Consider the following 21,615-nt stretch of genomic DNA (forward strand, 5'->3'; position numbering starts at 1 on the left):
AATGATGTACTTGTTTATAGAGTTCAACTGTAAAAACATTGAGTTTTAGCTTTCTAAAACACACTGACACGTCATGACAAGTTCTTCTATTACGATCATGTGTAAAATGATAAACTTGCAATATAATGAAAAGTTATTTGTTCAAATGGCAAAACCCAGAAATATGTGATACAGTGCTCTCAGATAATCATCTCACAGGCAAAAAACACATTTGAAAGCTCAGAATCTGAGGCCCTTTTAGAAGCAGAGTGGCATTTACACATACACTGCAAATGTTGATTTACAATGCTTTTGTTTGTGTGTAAATACCAGGGGAGGCACAGTTTCTAAGGGGACATTGCTGTTAGCCTGGTGTGTGCAGTGCAAAAAAAAAAAAGGGTATATTTCTTATTTTGTGCAGAACTATACACATATTTTTTTTTACAATCCCCATTGACTTTTGCAGCTCCTTTAAGTCACATATAAGGGTCAGCCATGGCTTCAGAGGAGTGAATGAGGGTGAGATTGTGCTTTAGTATTTAAAATGACTTGAAACAAAATGGAAAATGGACTTGGAGCTTGGCTCATTAAAGGCAACTGTAATACAAGTTTGTAGCTTTGTGAAATCCAGCACATAAACATATAAGCACTGGTAAGTACACGTGAAGGTTGTCAAGTGCTGACACCTTTTAAAATTATGTTTTTGAATGTATATCTTTATAAAATGGTTGGTTTAGATGCACATTTGGGAAAATATATATGTATTCCCCATGGCCCAATATATATTTCACAGAAGGCTCCGTAATCTGTGGGCCTTTTGTAAAACATATTGGAAATGATGAACACCTTAACCTGAACATCCCCCCCCCCCCCCCCCCCATATTCAGCTATGATAGTCAGCATTTGATTTAAATACTGGCAGTCACTGTTTTTAAATATATACATTAGAAATGTTCAGCACCAGTACTTGGATACCAGGATGTACCAAATACCCTGGTTTATCCTGTCCACTGGCACCAGATAAGTACCCAGATAACTGGATAACGTCAGGATAGCTTTTCTGGTAACCACCTAGGGCTTCTTTTACAAAGCCGCACTACCGATTCCCATTGCAGCAAATGAGAGGAAGCCCATTCAATTCCTATGGGCTTCCTCTCATTTGCTGCACAGGAATCACTAGCGTAGCTTTGTAAAAGAAACCCCTGGCTAGCAGACTGAATATTGCTACTAATTGGTAACCTGAAATAGCCCAGGTTCCTTTCAAAACATTTCTATCAATTGATCCCGGTGACCAATCTCCCCCTTTCCATTCTCCTCATTATACTTTATTATTAAATTCTTTATATATTTATGATTCTTTCCTTACTGATGTGTAGGTTCATGTATTTTGTTTCATATTTTGCAATGACTTCTTTTTAGCATGTTAGCCACATTGAACTCAAAACTGTACGGGAAAATGTGGGGTATAAATGTCATAAAGAAATAAATCCTGACACTCCCAGCTAATGCTGGATGATCAGAAAATATTTTCAGTGGCATTTTCCAGATGTTGCAGGTTTGGCCCCATTGAGAGGGGCTTTTCCAGACAGGAGCAGTCTTGTGAAAATGCTAGTATTCTCTGAAATTTACAAACAGAAGGTGCACCTAAATGCAGGCATTCAGTTATAGAATTGTCTTTCACATGCTTTCCTAACCTTGCTTTTTGATCTGGGGTATGGAAAGCAGTATGAGGTAACTCTGCTATAATTAGGGAATGTGTGACCAATTCTACATCAAATGCGAACTAAACAAATGGAAGCTGAGTTTGAAGGAAAATTGAGAAGCAGTGGTGACCTGAGAACCAGTGGAGACAGGTTCAAAGCCTACCATGGCTCCATGTGAGCTGGGGCATATCGCATAACCCCCCCATTGCCTTAGGTGCAGACTCAAATGCACATTCACTAAAAATCACTAGAATCTGGGCTTTTTTTTTAAACACAGGACTTTTCCATGCACTGTCCAGGTTTAATGCAACAGTATACAGGGTTGGTTGGCTTGTTTTTTTTTTTTTGGGGGGGGGGGGGGGAATTCCAAGTAGCCAGATACTGGTGCAGGACATGTAAAAGATTAACACAGGGGCATTTACCACCTCCTACCTATTTAGGAGGCATGAGCTGCTCCTGCGTTGTCTTCATTATCCAGTTAGCACGCGTTAATCATAACACATTATCCCCTGGATTCTATATAGTGCACCTAGAGATCTGAGCCAAAATTCTGGCATATTCTATAACAATGTGCATAACTTAATTAGTTAACAAGCTAATTAGCATCAATAACAGCACTTAAGCAATAATGAGCACTAATTGGCAATCATTAGAATTTACTTGCACAACTCAAGCGTATTCTGTAATGCGTGCAGGCAAATAGGGACGTGGTTATGGGCAGGGAAATAGGCGTTTTGTGGGCATTCCAAAATTTACACACATAGTTATAGAATATGAACCAATGTACCTAAATCTATGCACTGGGATTTATGCCATGTTTTCACTGGTATAAATGGGCGCGTGCAGTTTTAGGCGCTGGGATATCAAGTAAGCGCACGTAGTCTATATACCGTGCCTAAATCTAGGTGCTGCTTATAGAATACGCTTTGTCAGAAATGTTTTCCGTGCGGATTTTTTAGGCACCATATATAAAATCCCCCCTTGCCCAATACCCACCCATTATATACTCCCTCCAAAAAAATATTTTCCCAAAAATAATGTGCGATTAGCGTACAGAAATAGGCAAAAGACCACAAAACACTGTAGCCTGTTTTTCCTATGCTAGGCATGCAAAAGGGCGTACTACCCTTTAGTAGTAGGACCCCTTATATTGTGAGCCCACGAGGGACAAGGAAAAACTTGGGAAAAGACATTAGCTAAATTAATAAATGAAATGGAGTGGCCTAGTGGTTAGGGTGGTGGACTTTGGTCCTGAGGAACTGAGTTCGATTCCCGGCCCAGGCAGCTCCTTGTGACTCTGGGCAAGTCACTTAACCCTCCATTGCCCCATGTAAGCCGAGTTGAGCCTGCCATGAGTGGGATAGTGCGGGGTACAAATGTGAAAAAAAAAAAAAAAAAAACAGTTTTCACTATGATCAGCCAGGGAAATCTATCAAATCATCAATGGAGTAATTTACTAAGGGCTTCTTTTACTAAGCTGCGGTAAGCACTGAGGTATCCTATGGTAATTTTGCACAATCACGCACTAAAAAATAATTTTTATTTTTCTACAGAGGGGGCATATCTGGGGGTGGAGAGTGGGCGCTTCAGCACTAATCAGCACGTCTGCATTAGGATTAGGTCAGTAAGTGCCCCCGCGCTAATTTTTGTCAATGGCCGCATGCTAATGGCAACATTAGCACATGGCCATTGATTCTTAAAATCGGCCATTTTCTGGCTGCGCTACAAATGGCCTTAGCGTGTGGGAAAGATCCGCCCTTTGTGCAGCTTAGTAAAGAGAGCCCTAAGAGTTACAGCAAACAGTGCAGGCTACTGCTATTAGCAGCAGATGCTAAATGCTGGTAAATGATCCCCCAATGAGAATCTAGTGATTCACAAAATTTCTTTTTGCCAGATTACGTACCAATATGTACCCAATTTCAACAGCTTTTGTTTTCAGTGTACATTTTCTTTAGAAAATATTCTATGAAGCAATTTGACAAACCTCTGACATTTTTCTGAGCTCAATGAATGGTTTTGCCAATCAGTATGTAATACCCACACATCCATTTAAATGGTACCTGATTTCCTAGCATCTCTCTCTGGTTATCTGACATATAGAGGTCCTTTACTAAGCTGCGGTAAGCACTAATGTGTACTTACCCAAATTAAAAAGCACTACCGCCAGGTACGCAGTAGTTTTTGCATGTGTGTTCGATACTCATGCGCTAAAAAAAAAAAAAAAATGAGTGTAGGGCATATTTGGAGGAGGAGAGTGGGCACAGCTATGCTAATCAGCACATGGAAATTGCCGCATGCTAACTGATTATCAGATGATTAGCGCCTGAGCCCTTACTGCCTACAAAATAGGTGGCGGTAAGTGCTCATGCAGTAATGGCCATGCACTAATGGGAAAATTAGCACATGGCCATTATTTATTTTAAACATGTATATACCACCTATAACCTAGGTGGTTTCCATACAAATATACATACAGTTCTTTATTCCTAAGGGAAAATGATTTCTTACCGGATAATTTTCTGTCTTTTAGTCACAGCAGATGAATCCAGAGACTTGTGGGTTATGACCATCTACCAGCAGGTGGAGATAGACAGCGCTGAACTGCAGTGTCTTATAGGATGGAATTCTCCTTGGTCAGTTAGCATTTCTCATAGCAAAGCAGAAGAAAACAGAATTATAACATTTCTCCTTCCCCACAGGGAAAACTGCTAAACCAAGAACTGCAAACACATAAACAGCTTACAACAGTCCACCTAAAATATAAAAATGAAGCAACAAGTGCCAACAGAAAGAACTAACCAATAGGAACTGCCAGAAAAACAGGGTGGGCCTCTGGATTTATCTGCTGCAACTAAAGGAAAGAAAATTATCAAGTAAGAAATAAATTTTCCTTCCTTAGCGTCAGCAGCAGATGAATCCAGAGATTTGTGGGATGTAACAAAGCAGTCCTGAATTAGGGTGGGAACCTAAAGCTCCTGCAAATAGCACCAATACTCCTAAAGATGCATCCGACTGAGCAGACATCCAAACGGTAGTGGTCTGGAGAAGAAATGCAAGGAAGGTCATGTCGCTCCTCTACATATTTCCTCCAGGGAGAACAGATGGCCTTCTGCCCAAGAAGTCATTACAGCTCAGGTAGGAGGTACCCAGAATCCAGCCAGAAGTGGTTTACCAGCTAGTAAATATGCAGAAATGATAACCTCCTTGACCCAGCGAGCAAGCGTGGTTTTGGAAGATGCATTACCTTTTGAGATCCCGAACAAAGCACAAACAACGATCTGACCAACGAAACTCGTTGGTCACTTCAAAACAGTGTAAGAGCACATGGTGAACATAAAGGAAGCCGGAAAAAACAAGGGTTGAGATGAAAGGCAGAAACCACCTTAAGAAGAAAAGATGGGACTGTGTGCCCCATCACTCCTTCAGGAGAAATCCGGAGTATCCTGACAGGACGAAGTCTGGAGTTCCGAAACCCTGCTTCGACAGATACCTGGATCTCCAATTAAAACTAGGCTGCCCTGGACGATAGCCCCTGGTATATTTAAAACAAGGGCGAGCCTCACCTGACCATAAAGAATATTTAGACATGTCCTCAGGAAGACGCTGAGTCTTTGAGTCACCCAGATCTTTCACCAACTTCGCTAAATCCTCACCAAACAACAGCTTGCCATTAAAAGGGAGCTTAACCAGCCGCTGTCTGAAGTTGCATCTGCTGCCCAGTGGCACAACCACAGCAAACGACAGGCTGTGAACACCAAGGCCTGTGCTTGGTCGACGCCCAAATCAAGTCATATAAGGAATCTACCAAAAATTCCAGCCCTGTCTCCATATCTGGCAATTCAGGAGGAGGTTGACTTTTGGACTTCTGGAAGGAATATGATATCTGTTGCACCTACCTAAGGCATGCCCCAGCAGCATACGAGCTGCTGCAGATAGCTGCCTGCAGAGAGAGAGAACTTCTGAATTATCAGAAGAAGGCTGCGCTGAATCCACCAGTTGAGGCTGAGTTTGGCTTGGAGGGTCCAAGAGAGATGGAGACCAACAGCTGAGAAGGAACCCCTGAAGTGGTCTAATGTGGAATCTGGACCATGGAAGAATGTCAAAGATAGAGGCCATTGCACCCAGAACTTGAACATATTCCCAGACCCCAGGATCTGGTAGGGAAAGTAGAACCTGGCTTGGGTGTGAATCTTTTGCTGATGAGCAACAGGAAGAAATGTCTTCCCTAAGTCTATGTCGAATATCACCCTCAGATACACCAAGATTTGTGTTGGAAACAACTGTCTCTTGGTGAAATTGAATACTAATCCTGAGGACTGAAGAAGAGCAGCTATCTTGGATGAAACTTGCAGACTCTCTTGAAAGGAAGAGTCGCAAATCAGCCAATCGCGAGGTATGGATGAACCCGCTATCCATCCTTGCAAAGGAAGGCTACCACTACTACCATGACCTTGAAAAAATGTCCTCGGTGATGTGGAAAGGCTGAATGGCATGGTCATAAATGATAATGTTCTCCAAGGATTGCAAATCACAAATCTTCTGCGGGAAGGTGAAATGGGAATATGAAAGCACGCTTCCTTGGGATCCAGGAAGGTTAGTAACTCTCCCTGCTGTACTGAAACTATTACAGACTGTAATGTTCCCATTCTGAAATGTTGAACCTTTAACATTCTGACTTTTCTGAAGTCCAAACTCATGTAGAAGGAAGCTCCCTTCTTTGGAACTACAAAGTAAATGGAATAACTTCTCATTCCCCAAGTGAAATGTTGAAACTTTAACAATCTGCCTTTTTTGAAGTCCAAACTCAGGTAGAAGGAAGCTCCCTTCTTTGGAACTACAAAGGAAATAGAATAACTTCCCATTCTCCAATAGCAACTGGGGACAGTCTCAACTGTGCCTAAATGAAGAAACATTTGTAAGGTGGTTTGAACTGCTTCAAATTTGGGCTGGAGCTTACATGGAGATTCAAAGAAAAAATCTGCAAGTGGAATGGGAGAAATGCAGTTTGTAACCTTGCTTTAGTATTTCCAAGACACATTGGTCTGATGTAATTTTGGTCCACTCCTAATGGAACCTGGAGAAGAGTTCTGTTATTATGAAACCCAAGGAGTGAACTGATACCCCATCCTTGGGAGATGCAGAAGGGATTGGTAGACCTGGAGTTTGAAGCAGAGTTCTTTCTGGTAGAATGAAAGATGGCTTGTCTTTGTTGAAGTAGGAACCCGGAAAGTTAGATTTGCCTGGCCTGTAGCACTTGGCCTCACGAAACCTAAAATGAGACAGAGGATTTAAAAGAATTTTTAGGCTTGTCCTCTGGCAATCTCCGAGACTCCTAGGTCTTTACTCAAGTTCTCTAGATCTTCTCCAAACAAAAGTTTACTTTAAAAGGTAGCTTGCTAAATATGACTTAGAAGCCAAACCAGTTGGCTAATGCCTAAGCCATCTTCTTGCTGAGAAGGTCAAGAATGGCTTGTGTGGCTGTGCATTAGAAGAACTGGCTGCTCATTGGAGCTAACTAGTGTAGCTGAGAGCCAGAGCTAGATGGTGTAGTAGAATATCCAGCTTATAATAGAAAAAGAAAAACGCCTATATTGCGACCCAAATCGGGAGATAGACGTTTATCTCACAAAAACGAATAAAGCGGTATAATCGAAAGCCGAATTTGGACGTTTTCAACTGCACTCCGTCGCGGATGCGGACAAAGTTGATGGGGGCGTGTCAAAGTCGTGGTGAAGGCAGAACTAGGGCGTGGTGATTGGCCGATCAGAGATAGGCGCCTTTCGCCGATAATGGAAAAAAAATATGCGTTTTTAGCGAGAATTTAGGGCACTTTTCCTGGACCCTGTTTTTCCATGAATAGGGCCCCAAAAAGTGCCCTAAATGACCAGATGACCACTGGAGGGAGTCAGGGATGACCTCCCCTGACTCCCCCAGTGGTCACAAACCCCCTCCCACCACAAAAATATGCCGTTTCACAACTTTTTATGTTCACCCTCAAATGCTATACCCACCTCCCTGGCAGCAGTATGCAGGTCACTGGAGCAGTTATTAGGGGCTGCAGTGGACGTCAGGCAGGTAGACCCAGGCCCATCCCCCCCCACCTGTTACACTTGTGCTGGTAAATGGGAGCCCTCCACACCGCCCCCCAAACCCACTGTACCCACATGTAGGTGCCCCCCTTCACCTCTTAGGGCTATAGTAATGGTGTAGACTTGTGGGCAGTGGGTTTTGAGGGGGATTTGGGGGGGCTCAACACACAAGGGAAGGGTGCTAAGCACCTGGGAGCTCTTTTACCATTTTTTTTGTTTTTGTAAAAGTGCCCCCTAGGGTGCCCGGTTGGTGTCCTGGCATGTGAGGGGGACCAGTGCACTACGACTCCTGGCCCCTCCCACGAACAAATGCCTTGGATTTATTCGTTTTTAAGCTGGGCGCTTTCATTTTCCATTATCGCTGAAAACCAAAAACGCCCAGCTCACAAATTGTCGAATAAAACATGGACGTCTATTTTTTCCCAAAATACAGTTCAGTCCGCCCCTTCACAGACCTGTTCTCGGAGATAAACACCCATGGAGATAGATAGACGTTTTCGTTCGATTATGCCCCTCCATGGCTGTTTGTACCATTGTGCACTATTGATGGCAAGGTGCAGTGGGACTTGAACCAGCAACTTATAGATCTCTGTGTTCACTCTCAGCTGGTTGCTTTAACCATTAAGCTATTCCGCTACATTGAAGTGGCTATGCAATAATGGCTAGCTGTCCAATACAATGAAAAGGTGCAAAATGGGAGCGTGAAGTAAAATATGCCCCCTTTGAAACAGAGCTGAATTCCACAGCTTCCAATATAATGCACAAACCAGTCTTGAACCTGTGACCTTCAGGTTGAAAGCCAACCACCTTCCAGAATAAAACCATTTTGCTGTTAACACTGCAGCTGGAGAAAATGCCCCCATGGCAGCACTGAGGTTACCATGGAGACCAGTGCACTAACCTCAGAAAATAACTATATGTACCATTTCCAGAAACATGAGGCCAACAGCACTAAGCCTGACTAAGTAAACATATTTCTAAAGGTACATAAATAGAGTTCTAGTAAGAAAAAAAAGTTCCACAAAAGAAGTGAGAAAAACTTTCAGGGTGTTCAAGTAACTGCCCTCTGTGAAAAAACTGAGGGGTCTCAAAGTTCTCTAAATGAAAGGTATCTAACAGGCTTATTTTCGAAAGTGATCGGCGGCCATGTTCCGACATAAATCGGGAGATGGCCGGCGATCTCTCAAGAGCGGCCAAATCAGTATAATCGAAAGCGACGTTTTTGACAGCATCACCGCTTTCCCGTCGCCTCGCTGGCGAAAGTTCAAGGGGGCGTGTCGGCGGCGTAGCTAAGGCGGGACATGGGCGGGCATGGGTGTGGCTACCAGATGGCCGGCTTTCGCGGATAATGGAAAAAAAAGCGGCGTTCATCAGTATTTCACTGGGTTTACTTGGTCCTTTTATTTTCACGACCAAGCCACAAAAAGGTGCCCCAACTGACCAGATGACCACTGGAAGGAATCAGGGATGACCTCCCCGTACTCCCCCAGTGGTCACCAACTCCCTCCCACACTAAAAAACACAATTATAAACATATTTTGCCAGCCTTTATGCCAGCCTCAAATGCCGTACCCACCTCCATGACAGCAGAATGTGTTCTATCCTCTGATAGCCTTTCCCTGGTTGTGATGTGGCTCTCGGGTGAGTGTGACACCTTTTCTGTTAGGTGCACTGCAGAGTCACATCAGAAATGCATTGTGGTGGGTGTAGGGTAGTGGGCTCTACTCCCATGGTGCTTTTCCCCCTGCTAATTGGGTCAGAGTGTGTCCAGTTTTGTTTCCGGTAGTCCATGAGGTAGTGGCCATTTTTGTAAGCCAGTTTTAGATCCCTTTCATGTGTTACCCACATTAGAGAACTTAGTTATTACCTTAAATGTTGCTAAAAGAGGGCATTGTTCACCATTCTGCAAGCTCTGACCTACTGCTCATCTCAGTACCAGGGAGACTCTTTGCCAGTGGGGCACAACCTCTGATCTGCAGTTAACTGTGAGTAAACGTGCTTATTCAAATAAAGGACTTTTTCAAAGAGATTAGTCTTCAGGTGTCAACTGGTGTGCCAAGGTTATACAGCAGCAACAAGTCCTAGAGGCCTGCGTGTATGCAGGTCCCTGGAGCACTTTTAGTGGGTACCGCAGTGCACTTAAGGCAGGCGGACCCAGGCCCATCCCCCCCTACCTGTAACACTTGTGCTGGTAAATGGGAGCCCTCCAAAACCCACTGTACCCACATGTAGTTGCCCCCTTCACCCTAAGAGCTACGGTAGTGTTTACATTTGTGGGTAGTGGGTTTTTGGGTGGGGGGTTGGGGGGCTCAGCACCCAAAGTAAGGGAGCTATGCATGTGGGAGCTTTTTCTGAAGTCCACCGCACTGACCCCTAGGGTGCCCAGTTGGTGTCCTGACATGTCAGGGGGACCAGTGCACTACAAATTCTGGCTCCTCCCATGACCAAATGCCTTGAATTTCACTGTGTTCGGGATGGCCGGCATTTTTTTCCATTATCGCTGAAAAACAAAACCGGCGATCTCAAACCCGACAAACTCTGGCATTTGGCCGGGCTAAACCGTATTATCAAAAAAAAAAAAAAGATGGCCGGCCATTGTTTTCGATAATACGGTTCCGGCCAGCTGTTGCGCCGCCGCCAAAATAGATCTCCGGTGATCTATTTCACTGGCGACATTTGATTATGCCCTTCTAAGAATATAAGAACACTAAATAGGCCCTTTCAGAGGACCTAACACACATGGTGCACTGCCCTGATGCTGTTCACTGGCTCCCACACTAGGAACAACATTTTACCAACTCTAGAACTATAAGTAAAATCTTAACTTACCACAGACAGCGTGGCCTTTTGGTGACTGCTGCCACTAATGAATCCATTTTAGGCAAACATGGCTTTTCCAGCTCAAGCATGCAAATGGAGTAAAGACGTGACATAGCTGTCGCCAATTGAAGGGCAGTATCTGGGATGACCCACTGAGTAGAAATGACTTCCTGCACTGGAAAAGACTGAAGCAGTCTTCTAGTGCTCACCATTTTAAGATTAGCAGATTAAGAACCTTTTGTGCCTTAGGTATAAAGGAAGGCAACTCCTCCTTATGAAACACGTATACTGAGGTGGGATCATCAGAATCCTCTGTAAATAGCTCCCCCTCCTCCAGTTTCTCCTGCATCTGTGCAGAAAGGGGCTGCCCTGAAATGACTCCCTCAGAATGATAGGGAGACAGGGGAGCAATAGACCCTACTTCTGTGCTAGAGTGCAAACGTCTCCTCTTTGGGGCAGGGTCCATCAGAGGAGACTGAGGCTGGGAACAGGCCAGAAATCTCCAAAGACAGAACTAAAAAGGAACTGTCAGTTCCCCTAACAGACTTCTGCAACATATAGGCATTATGGAGCAGCAGAATGAACTCAGGTGGATGGGGTGGGGTGGGCGGTCTGAAGACCCCAGTCTCAGAGAAACCCCCAGAGCGGCTGACATGTAAGGATCTCTGAAGCAGTGCCGGGTAAAGGAGCCGCTGACAGCGCTGCCCCCAAATCGCACTGCTGTTAAATGAGCCCGCATCTCTCCTGCTTGGGAAACTCATGAAGCCTCCACGAACACAGCCCCCTCTGCCAGAGGAGAGCCTGCACAGCCACCCGGACACTGCCCCAGTGCTGCTCCTTGCTTCCCACAGTGGGACCACCTTTTAACAACTTCGGCAGCCATTGTAAAGAAAACAAAGGTAAAACCACAACTGACCCAAAGGTGAAAGAAAATGTACAGATAACACTCACAGTGGGAGAGCTAGCCATCAGGAGTCCTGCCTGTCGAACTCAGTGCTGCTAGAAGCACACTCACATCCTCTCCATCATTAAGCCCTTTATACTGGCCCAAACCAGTATCTCTTCTGCAGCCAAGGCCGTGGGCTATAAAGAATTATGCCCAAATTTATTTACTTATTTCAATGAGGAAGAAGAATGAAGGAAGGGCTGGAGAAGGGAGAAGGGTGGGGGAGGGACCTGGGGTGACCAGGTATACCCCCTAAAGGTGGCACCACTCAGCCATACACCCCAAAGCTCTACTGAACTAAGAGACCCAGAACAGGAGCCACCATCAGATGAGACCAGGATCTTGTGAGAGACCATCCATCCGCCTTCTGGAGATAGAGAATACTGACTGACCAAGGAGCATTCCATCTTATAAGACACTGCAGTTCAGTGCTTTCTATCTCCACCTGCTGGTAGATGGTCACAACTCACAAATCTCTGGATTCATCTGCTTCTGACGCTAAGGAAATTTCGTTCTCAAAATTTAGCAGCTCACAAAATACAAAATAGTCAAGTCACGCAAGATTTAGAAAAATACTGCCACAAAAAGCTGCGTCTTCAAATGTTTTTTTTTTTAATTGAGAGACATTACCATAGAGATGTAATTGTCCTGAAAGCGCATTCCATAATGGTATTCCTGCCACTGTGCCCTTGTCTCAGCATACTACTGAATCCAAGGAAAGCCGCACAGCTTTATCAGACCTCAATGTCCTCCTTGGATGGTACACAGTTGAAACTTGTTTAAAATGGAGAGGAACATTGGAGTCTGGTGTACAATTATCAAAACTTTAAACTGAATTCATTGAGTTACTAGTAAACCAATGTAAATGCTTAAGAATTGGTGTTACATGAGAAAATTTTGTCACCCCGGCAATCGGCTGGGCAGCCGCATTCTGGACTACCTGCAATGCCTTCAGACATGAAGAAGCTAAACCGAGATACAAGGTTTTGCAGTAGTTCAACCAAGACAATACCATACTCTGAACTACATTTCTAAAATCATAACTAGACAACATGGGTTTCAATTTGTGCAAAAGATGCAAATTCTTAAAAGTTGCTTGAACTACCTTACAAACTTGACCTTTCATTTTAAGTCTACTATCTAATGTCACCCCTAACAACTATCTCTTTTTTTTTTTTTTACTGGGACAGACATATCTCCAAAACAAACCATATCAGGCCACTCATCCAATTCTTCTCTTCCACAATCATCACCTTGGTCTTGGATACATTCCCTTTAATTCCATCCCTGAGATCGACCTTTCAATATTGTATGAACCTACTAGGTAAACGGATGTACCAGCATAAACTAAAAACCAATAAGACTAAGTTCTTATGTATAGATAGTAAACCAGATTCTATTCCTAACTCCATTTATATTGATCAAACAGAATACATGCTAACTACCATGATAAAGATTCCAGGTGTTTTAGTGGCCAGTTCCGTCTCAATGGAAGCACAAGTTACTTCTTCAGTGAGAAAATCTTTCTTCCTGATGAGGAAACCAAATATTGTAAGGAACTTGCTGAAATATTTTCATCTTCTCACATTCTTATATCATATTTAGGAAAAAGACTTTGTTGTTCCAGAAATTTATTTTACGAAATAATGCTTACATTTAAGTAGAATTTCTTTTCTTCGTTTAGTGTCATCGCAGAAAACTATTCTGTTTTTTCTTGCTTTGTTACTGTAATTTATTAGTGGAACATGAGCCCTTATGTTATGTTATGTTATGTTATGTTATGTTATGTTATGTAGGGAGTGACATCACTGAGGGCGGGACACAGTAGAGGGAACCCTGCAGGGCCAGCGCAGGTTGCCTACAGGAATTGCTGCAGGTGATGGCTCGAAGGTAGACTGGGGAGAGACGGGGGTTTCAGAGAAAGACTGGCAGCTGTCTTGCTGCCAGCAGGGAACAAAGAGAGAGGAGTGAGGTACCTCCAATGAGGTGTTTTGGGGGGGGGGGGGCACTAGACTGGGTAGATCTGAGGCAAGAATGAGTGGGCCTATACCTACCCAGGCTCACCCATAGGTCTACAGGTTAAGCCTTTTCTTTCCCCTGCCCCCAGTCCGGTCTCTCCCCTTCTCTCTCCCCCCCCCCCCCCCCCGATGGGTCTGGAACCGCTCCTCTCACTCCCCCATGGCCCTGTAAAGTTTACATCAGTCACCATTAGCAGCAGCATGACAGGCTGCCTTTGGCAGCCCTTGGGTCATCCCTCTGCAGCATCCTGCCCACAGCAAATTGCATAGAGGAGGCAGGAAGCAGCAGAGGGAAGACCCATGGGTTGGTTGACCGATAAACTATAAAGGACTGTGAGGAAGTGAGAGATGTGGAGTAGGGCCAGACCCACAGGGACGGGGAAAAGAGACTCAACTCGGGGGGCGGGGGGAGGGAAGAGATGCCAGCCCAAGGAAGGGAGAGATGTTGAATCCATAGGGGGGAAGGAAGGGGGGGAGTGGATGCTGGAAGCGAAATGATGGGGGGGGGGGGGGGTGCACCACCAAAGTAAGTTGGCTCAGGGCACCACTATCCCTTGAACCGGCCCTGGTGCTGATGTTCAACAGCACTAACCGGTCAGGTGCTGCTGAATATCAGCGAATATCCCCACACAATCAATTTAACCGGCAAGGGGCATCTTCTAGTCAGTTAAATCACTTTAAATATCGACCCCTAAACTGTTAAATCAGTTTTTTCATTCTCATGCATAACTCCCTACTCATAACACCTACTAAGTAGACAGAACATAAACTCTATTTTGGGAGAACAGAAAATGTCCAGAAACTTACACCATTTACTTCCTAGAATTGCTTTATACTTATTAATAATATATAAATCGTATAAAAAATGATGACAGAGTCTATATATTTTGGTGTGTCCTGGTCCTAAATTATCAACTGTTCCTGAGCAGAGGAATGGTTAAAATGCATTTTTCCACAGTTGTTTCTGGGCCAGAAACCAACAGAATCTTAGAGCCCTACAGATGCACATGAAGATTAACGTACATTAATTCTCCACACAGTTTCAGAATATTCAGCAAAACTGGTAAAATCCTTTCATGGTTTTGAAATTACAATATCTGGACCCTATATCCTGCAATCATTTCTGCTGTTAAGGGAATAATGTGTTTGAAGATGAAGTATTTAATCAAGAATGAAATCTCTTAAAGTGTAAAATTTCACAGTGATTTATCCTTTTTTCCCTCCTGATGTAAATAAGCATGAATAACACCGTTACAAAACTGGTGTTATATTGAGCCATAAATTTCATTTGGCATGTAATAATGTTGAATTATTATGGACTTATATCATCTTAGAGTTATGCTACCAATCAGATTCTAGTTACTTCAGGTATGCTGTTTTCTATTAGCATAAAAAGCTATGGAATAATATAATTTGAGTAACAGAATACATACTACAATGTACAAACACTGCTGCCACATCTTTTAATAATGAGCTCAATATTCAGCAGTGAAGATCAGCGTTTTGCTGACCACTGCCGGCATCAAGCCTGGAAATTCCAAGTCAGTCTATGTCCTGGCACAGTCACTGAATTTAAAGAGCCAGCTAACACAAAGCTGGTTAAGTTGTGATATTCAGCACTTAGCTGGCTATGGGTTATCACATAAAGAGATCCTTAAGGGATCCTTTTAATAAGGTGTGCTAATGGATTTAGCATGCACTAATCATTAACATATATTAATTACCATGCAGCTTATAGGAACATAATGGTCTGCATGGCAATTAGCATGTGCTAAATCCATTAGTTCACCTTAGTAAAAGGACCCCTGAAGACAGGACTGACTTTTATGCGGTCCTATTTATGTAGTTAACCTAGCCAGTTAAGTGCTGAAACCCCAGAATACACCCCCACCCCCCTTCCAAATAGCCAGTTTTCAGTTTGGCTCTAATCTGTTATTTTCAGCTGCACTAACAAGTTAAGTGCTGCTAAAAATTAATGGTTAGCCTCAAACAAGCGATTTAACCGGCTAGGAGCCATTTCTGGCAATTAAATCACTTTGAATGTCGATGCCAATAAGTTTAGACTCAAGAAACAATAACATGACTATTAGGGGCTCATTTTCAAAGCACTTACACTTACAAGGTTCCGTGGAGGGGCATAATCAAACGCGATTGCCCATCTCCATGGGCGTCTATGTCCGAGAACGGGTACATGAAGGGGCGGGACAGACCATATTTTCAAAAAAAATGGGCACCCATCTTTTTTTTCGATAAAACGGTTTGTGCCAGGCAAATGCATTGCATATGTGTGGATCTGAGTTGGGCAGTTTCATTTTTTAGCGATAACGGAAACCGAAGGCGCCCAGCTGAAAAACGAACAAACCCAAGGCATTGGGTCGTGGGAGGGGCCAGGATTCGTAGTGCACTGGTCCCCCTCACATGCCAGGACACCAACTGGGCACCCTAGGGGGCACTTGTAACAAGTTAAAAAAAAAGTAAAATACCTCCCAAGTCCATAGCTCCCTTCCTTTGGGTGCTGAGCCCCTCAAATCCCCCCCCCCCAAAACCCACTGCGCACAACTCTGCACCATTACCATAGCCCTTATGGCTGAAGGGGGGCACCTAGATGTGGGTACAATGGGTTTTGTGGGCGGTTTGGAGGGCTCCCATTTACCACCACAAGTGTAACAGGTAGGGGGGGGGGGTGGGCCTGAGTCCACCTGGCTGATGTCCACTGTACCCACTAACAACTGCTCCAGGGACCTGCATACTGCTGTGATGGAGCTGGGTATGGCATTTGAGGCTGGCATACAGGCTGGAAAAAAAGTTGTTAAAGTTGTTTTTTTTTTTTGGTGGGAGGGGGTTAGTGACCACTGGGGGAGTCAGAGGTGGTCATCCCTGATTCCCTTCAGTGGTCATCTGGTCATTTAGGGCACTTTTTGGGACTTGTTTGTAAAAAAAAAGGGTAAAAAAAAAAGTGACCTAAATTTGCGCTAAAAACGGCCATTTTTTTCGATTATCGGCCGAAGGCGCCCATCTCTGCTCAGCCGATAAACACACCCCAGTCCTGCCTTCACCACACCTCTGACACTCCCCCGTCAACTTTGTTCGTTCCCGCGACGGAGTGCAGTTGCAGGCGCCTAAAATCGGCTTTCAATTATACCGATTTGGGCGCCTTTGCGAGATGGGCGCCCATCTCCTGATTTGGGTCGAAATATGGGCGCCCATCACTTTTGAAAATAAGGCCGATAGTAACCTATGGAACTTTGCAAGTCTAAGTGTTTTGAAAATACGACTCCACCTGATGCAGAAATGTGCTAAGTTCAAAATGTTAAAATTAGTTTTGTGAAAAAATATATTTTTCCATTGACAAGCATGATTAGGTTAGGTTCACAACTGGGTGATGTTATCTAAAGGTGCTAGGATACAACACCTCTCCCAGAGTTCAGAAATTTTACCCCACATTCCATAAATGAAGGCACTTCATCTCCTCTTCTATGCTGGCGTCCCTGTTTATAGAGAGCTCAGTGGCATTTCCTGGAATTCCCAGACAGCAGTGAGTTGCTCAGAGGCAGAGACTATTCTGCCAGTGTTGCTAGGGAAACTCCCTACTCTGGGGTTAACAGTAAACACATCTCAATGGTAGTCCACATCGATAACTTCCCCCCTTATTTGGCAATGCAAATGCTACTGCCAAAATTGTTATGTGCAGTGATTTTGTAATACTTATAACATTTATATCCTCTTGGACTTCAAACATCTTCTATCAGAGTATATATCAATGCATTGTAAGCATACCACCCTTAGGTAGATACATTCTATCTTTACAAATGGAATTGGTTACACGTTTCATGAAAGGCCTACGTCATATACCTCTATAATGGAAGCTCCCTGTGCCTTGATACCTGAATATAGTCTTCACTTCACTCATAAAGACTGCTTTTGAAGAACACTTTCAAGTTATGAATTTAAGAAATCTTCTGCCTAGAGAGGTGGTTCCCAAACCTGTCTTGGGGGACCCTGAGCCACTCAGGTTTTCTGGATATCCACACTGAATACTCATGAGATTAATTTGCATGCACTGCTTCTACTGCACGCAGATTTCTCATATGCATAATCAGTGTGGATATCCAGAAAACCTGACTGGCTGGGGTTCCCCCACAACCGGTTTTGGGAACCACTGGTCTAGAGATTCCAAAAGTGAGAAAGTCCTTCATATTCTAAATTATTAACAGGATCTTGCCTGCTACTTGGAAAGAACTGAATCATGAGAAAGTCCGCTGAGCTCTTTGTTTCATTTGATTCACATAAGATTGGTATGCCAGTTTCAAAAAGAACCCTAGCAAACTGGCTTGCCTCTTATATACAGTTTGCTATGAACAGGCAGATATGTCTCTCAGCTCCAAAGTCAAGTATCATCAGATTATAGCTACTGCAACCATAGCAGCCCTCCTGAAGTCTGCCTTGAACACCAACTGCAAAGCAGCTACATGGTCATTTCCATATAATTTCATTGCACAGCACCGTTTAGACCAAGATTCAGCATAGGGTGGTGCCTTCAGTCAAGCAGGTCTTTGTCAACATGTAGTAAATCAGGTCCTTATCCTGTATGAAAGCACCATTGTAGACCACTTGTACAAATACAAAGCCAAAAGCTCCCTTCCCCACCAATGCAGTCTCTCCCTCTTCCCCTACCCCACCAATGCAGTCTCTACCTCTTCCTCTCCCCCCCCCCCCCCCCGATCATCACCCAGTGTTTCTCCTCTCATCCTGTCATCTCTCTCTCTCTCTCTCTACATTGTATTACTTTACATTATGGTTCTTATAGTTCTATGAGGATGATAGACAAGACGACTGGAACAACCCCAGGAATTACAGTAACCATGCCAAATAGTCTAATCTTAATATGTTTTCCAAAACTAGGTCAATCTGAGAGGTTACCAAAAGTATTTTTGAAACAGAAAAGTCTTCACTGCTCTTCGGAATACAAAATAATTCTTTTGACATTCTGATTGAAGATAGTAAATAATTCCATACCATAGCTGTCTGATAAAGAAAAGAAGATATTAACAACTTTTGAGATGTGATTCAATTAACAGCTGGGAAATGCAGTACCAACTGATTTTCATTCCTCCACCCTGTCATTACCAAATCTCTCTCTCTCTCTTTCATTTGTCCTATTTATCAATTTCAAAACATTGCAATCACATTATTACAATGCAACTAAAGAAATAAGGAAAAAGAAATTACGTATCATCAATTATCATGAAAACGTTAATAATCAGTTAGTCCATAATTATTAGGCAATGAGGCCAAGATATTAAAGAATTAAATTAAAGGAAAAAGAAAAATTAACTGAATAGACACCAATATCAGGAACGATCCACAGTCGGCCTAACTATATTCCCAAATAGCTACGGGATTCATGTCTGAACTTTCAATTCCTCTTTAGAAACCACAAACTCTAACATTTGCTTAGGATCAGTAAAGACATAGGAATTATTTTGAAAAGTAAAACAACAAGTACAAGAAAACCGAAGCAAAAAGTTTATACCAAGAGCTTGCGCCCAAGTGCGCAAGGCCAAGAATTCCTAGATAAGTCAGGAAAAACATACATGAAAGTTTTTTTTACCACGTGTTAGTGTGAGTGCACTTAACCATGGCTATTATCCACCCAGACAAATGACTATGCAGAGGTTCTGATTGTTTTTGAAATTTGATGCTAAGTAGCTTTATTTTTTTCCTGCAATGTTGTTTAAGCAAAAAAAGTCTTGAAAAATTATTTTGGATCAATGACGATTCACACTCAGTTGCTTAAGATAAGTTGATTCTGCAGTACCTGTGTTGTTATATCTGAAGTTCCATATTATCAAAATGATATGTTTTGCAAAGTATTTAAAGATATGTGAGTTGTATACGATGCTGGGAATAATTTTGAGTATGCATATTTCCCTGCATATGGCCTATCCAGCCTGATCATCCACAAAAATTGCTCATAACAGAAGTAATGGATAGTGTTGGTACTATGATCATATTATACATATATTCAATACTGCTGTCTATGGGCCAGATTCAGTAAATGGTGCCCAAAGGTAAGCACCATTATGATCTGTGTTAAGATAGTATTTTGTACAGGGTGCTCTGCGTAGAGTGCTCTTTACAAAATGCAAGCTTGGTGTGCTTCTCATACCTATCTTATGCCTGTCAAAAGCTGGTGTAAATGATTGGGTCCAACTGACGGCACAAATCCAGGTATTCTATAACATCATGCCTATTTTCAGCATTACCAGAATCAAGAGAGTGTCCGACATATCTTATGTCAGCACATTTTTCTGGTTTATTTGGTTGAGCTATTTTTTTTCAACATATATACTAGCAGATTCACAACTGCGGTCTTCAGTACATTTGGTTTCATCAAATCTACCATATTTTGACAGTAGAGGATCATTGTGTAGCCCCAGAAGCAGCCCTGCTGGGCGAAACATGACCTGTGTCGGGCTGTACTGTATATAATTTTTAATATATCTATTAATAAATTACATTTTTTCATCATGATCTGCTTTGTTGATTTTCTGTTCTATTTTCTGGTAATGCCATACCCCTGCCATCGCTCAGCCCTGGTGACCTAGTGCCCCCACCAGACTGTGACACAGGGACTGGAGGTCCGGTAGGGCTGGAGATCCAGTGAATCTCCAGTCCCCTAATCCCCCCACAGCTCCCTAAAAAAATCCTTTGTGGCCCAGTGAGTGCTAATCCAACCCTCCACCTGCCCTGGTGGTCTAGTGCCCCCCCCCCATAACTCTGTAATGGAGGAGGGAGTAGAACACTCCCTTCTCTTCCAGTGCCGCCTTCAAAATGGCGGCACCATGCCCAGAGCATTCTGGGATCTACTGGGCAGGGCTTCCCTACCATATAAGGGAGTTTCTGGGTGGGGGCTTGGGAGGGTGCCACCAGGGCCGAGCGAAGGCAGGTCACGGTGACAGCCTGGGCTGCCTGACTCTGATGGGGGGGGGGTGAGAGCAGCTGAGTTGGCGTAGAGTTAAGGCGCTATTCTGCACCTATGATCATAGGGGCAGAATACAAGCAGAGCTCTACAGTACTGAGGAACACAGGTGCTGTTTGCCTGATGATCATGGGTGCGAAGGAAAATACGGGCACTAGTGGCCTCTAGCACCTGCATTTACTTTTGACTTTTGGGCTGTCAAAATAATAAACCATATAACACTATAACAAATTAACACAATAAATGAAGGAAGAGAAAGACCAATAGAGCCCATCAAGTCTGTCTAGGAAGACTGTTGAGGTTGTATGTACCAAGCAGTTCAGTTCACAGTTCAAGTTTATTTAATACTAGTGGAACCCAGCCCGTTTCCTCAACAATGAAATGGGCCCTAGAAAGGCTCTCTTGTAAGTGATTTTTTTGTCTCTGCCCTGCCCTCCTCTCTATGTCCAGCGATTCTCCTCTTCCCTGCCCTCCCATCCATGTCCCGCGATTCTCTCCTCTACTGTTCTCCCATCCCATCCAAGTCTATCAATTCTCCCCTCCCCTTCCCTCCTGACGTCAGCTCGCCTCCAGCATTCCCTTCCCTCTTACTGTTCCGCCCTCTGACGTGATTACATTTTGACGTGAGGGCGGGGCAGTGAGAGGGAATGGAACGCTGGAGGCTGGCTGACATCATCATATATTACAAACCCAGGCAGCCAGACAGCGATGGAACGTTGGAGGTGCAAATTATTATATAGGATGCTGAGTTATCTAAGGAGTTTACAAATAAAATAGTTAAAATAAAAGAGTAAGGAGGAAAATATAAGGTGACTGGATTACAATGGGGCATAATAACTAAAAGCTTAAGGAGTAAGCAATAATTTAACCTTAAAAAGGAAGGGGAAAACACAACAGGCGGAGAGGGGACAGAAAAGGAATAGACCAGACAGTGATACGTTGAAGCCCTCTGCTGAGTGTGCAGCAGCAGCAGCTAAGAAAGCAAATTGAATGAAAGACTGCAACGTACACAGGGTCCTTTTACTAAGCCTTTATGTAGGTTTTTCCCTGCACTCTAAGGCCATTTTTACCGCAGCCA

This window comes from Microcaecilia unicolor, chromosome 8, assembly GCF_901765095.1.
Source record: "Microcaecilia unicolor chromosome 8, aMicUni1.1, whole genome shotgun sequence".
In the NCBI taxonomy this organism is placed as follows: domain Eukaryota; kingdom Metazoa; phylum Chordata; class Amphibia; order Gymnophiona; family Siphonopidae; genus Microcaecilia; species Microcaecilia unicolor.